Genomic DNA, 2774 nt, shown 5'->3' with positions numbered 1-2774 from the left:
GTGTATTGTGTGTATTGTGTGTGTTGTGTGTGTTGTGTGTGTTGTGTATGTCGGAGGGTTGATGGTTGATCCTCTGAGGAGCAGGAACGATTCTTTAAACCTTCTAAACTGAATCTTTTTGGACGTCAGAAGCACAAAGCTCTTCCTCGTTTGCAGCGTTCGTTTCTCATCTGGACGTGATGAAGGCGAACGAGAAGAATTCAGAGCAAAGCTGGACGTTGTTTTCTTAAATATTCAGCGGAGAGGAGACGAGATCACAGATACGGGAGGAAACACTGATGATCTCTGGCAGCAGATCAAACATCTGATCACATGTTTGATGATGTTAAACTCTCAGCTGGATCCTCTCCAGTCTGATAAATCTGCTGGATTCTGCTCCGGATAATTGAGAGGAACACCGAGCCTTCTGGGTAATGAGAACACCGGGTCACACACGAGTCACGCAGCTAAAAATAACGTCAGGAAATGTGGATTTAGTCAAAAAGGATGAAAACCTGATTTTCATTTTAGAGCTCTTCAGGAGAATGAAGAAGAGGTGAAAAGGTTAAAGGTCACAAAGGTCAATAAAAGAACAACAGAAGACAGAGGAGTGAGCGCTCCTGTCAAACTTTAACTCCTCTCTGCAGCTGATTTTACTGCCCGGCTGTAAAACAGGAAACGGCTTTTCAAAATATGGAAATGAACGCCGCCGAGCGTCGGATTATCATCACAAAGGCCGACAGCAGGGAGCCGAGAGGGGGTCAATAAAATGACCGAGCAGAGAGGATTGTGGGAGCAGTTTGAGGTCGGTGGGGTTTCTCTCTTCCCTGTAGTTCTTCACGGACAGCAGTCTGACCCAGAACGCTGACGTTAGCAGTTATTAAGCTTTAATTTGAAGGCAGCTTCATGGCGGCTCCTAAAAAGGAAACACAGCCTCAGAAATCCTCTTTGGATGGAGTCCAGACGGAGTAAGAAGCTGCAGGCCGGAGCCCAGAAATGTGGACTCAACATCAGCTAATCGTGTCTGCTAATGACGGAGCTGACCAGCTGTGCTGCCGTTTAATCCTCCTCCGCCTGTTATCCTCCATCAGTCTGCTTCCTCTCGCAGTCATTTGAATGTTTTCCGTCTTTATCTGTAAAAACACAGCGAGGTCAGGAGCTCACAGACGTTCACGTTTTAGTTTCAGAGGTCACTTTTATCTGAAGCATCTAATCAAAGCAGCAGGACGCTTTTATTTTTTACCTCTGAGGGCCTCAAAGTAGACGAGTTCCCTGCAGGCGCCGCGTGGTCACGGGCATTTCAACGGTGATGCATTCACTTGCTGTTGTATGTACTGACATTGAACGATGATGCATTCACTTGCTGCATTTGAGAAGTGATGCGTTCACTTGCTGTTTTACGTACTGAAATTGAACGGTGTTGCATTCACTTGCTGCATTCGAGCAGTGATGCGTTCACTTGCTCTTGTACGAACTGACATTTGAACGGTGATGCATTTATTTGCTGCATTTGAGCAGTGATGCGTTCACTTGCTGTTGTACGTGTACCTGAGCAGGTAGTGAACAGTAGCTTCTTTCTATTGGAATGAAAGTTCCAGAACAACGTTTCCCAAAGCATCAAAATACAGAATGTAATCTTCCACCTGTCGTTGCTCACCTGAAGACGTATCTGACCGCTACTACCTGCTCTGTGTTGTAAAGGTCAGAGGTCACGGCAGCTGTCCTCTCCTCAGGAATCAGGGACAAGGCCTATGGACAGGAGGCTGGGTCACGGGTCTTGGGGTATGGGGTATAACATGCGCAGTGTAACTGAAGCTGCGGTCGTGCGTTGCGATTGGCTCAAATTCGGCTCAACTGGCCAGATTTGACTGCTTATGTGTTGTACCCCCAAAGATATGACGCGTTGATGATGCGTGACCCGGCCTCCTTTCCTTAGCCCTTACTCAGGGATCAGGTTTCTGTAGCCTGGAGGAGAGGCGTTTGTTGAATGTCCCGGCTGACTTTGAACGCAGCACCGTGGGGGTGAAACGAGATCCGTCAGAGCTGCTTTGAAGTGACTCTGCTGAGGTGTAAATGTCACCTCTGGCCAGAGGTGGGGGGCGGGGGGGGGGGGGGGGGGGGGGGGGGGGCCTTAATAATTCAACAGGAAACACCACGACCATTACCCACACTTCCTCTCGGGGGGGTCAATTACATGTTAGTCAGCAGAAAGACTCACAGCTCAGTTTGTCAGTTTTTAAAACATGTTGATGTTGACAGACTGCAGACACGAGCTTTTGCATCATATATATAGTGACAAATAAACACCGTTAAATATTCACACTAATTAAATAATAAATCATTTATAAATACTCAACAAACAGGCTGGATAACCAACGTGGTCACACAGCTGGAGGTGAGCTGGTCTGTGGCTCTACCTGCTGGAAGCTGCTCTGCACTACAACATGAGGGATGCTGTGGTTGTTTCAGCCTGTAGATGACGTCATTACCCATCATCCTCTCTGTCTGAAGGACTCACAGTGTGTGACAGCAATCTGCATTCAACATATTTGAGTAAAAATACAGTACTATTTCGTATTTATTTTAGTATTTCTTTCTATGAAGTGCCTTAAACTTGCATTCTCTCTAACAGCCAGCAGGGGGCGACTCCTCTGGTTGCTAAAAGAAGTCTGATTGTATAGAAGTCTATGAGACGTGAGTCTACTTCTCTCTTGATTTATTACCTCAGTAAACATTGTAAACATGAGTTTATGGTCTCAATCGCTAGTTTCAAGTCTTCTTCAATACAGCATGAT

The sequence above is a fragment of the Sebastes fasciatus genome, chromosome 18, assembly GCF_043250625.1.
Source record: "Sebastes fasciatus isolate fSebFas1 chromosome 18, fSebFas1.pri, whole genome shotgun sequence".
NCBI classification, from domain to species: Eukaryota; Metazoa; Chordata; class Actinopteri; order Perciformes; family Sebastidae; genus Sebastes; species Sebastes fasciatus.
This window is presented reverse-complemented; position numbering follows the sequence as displayed.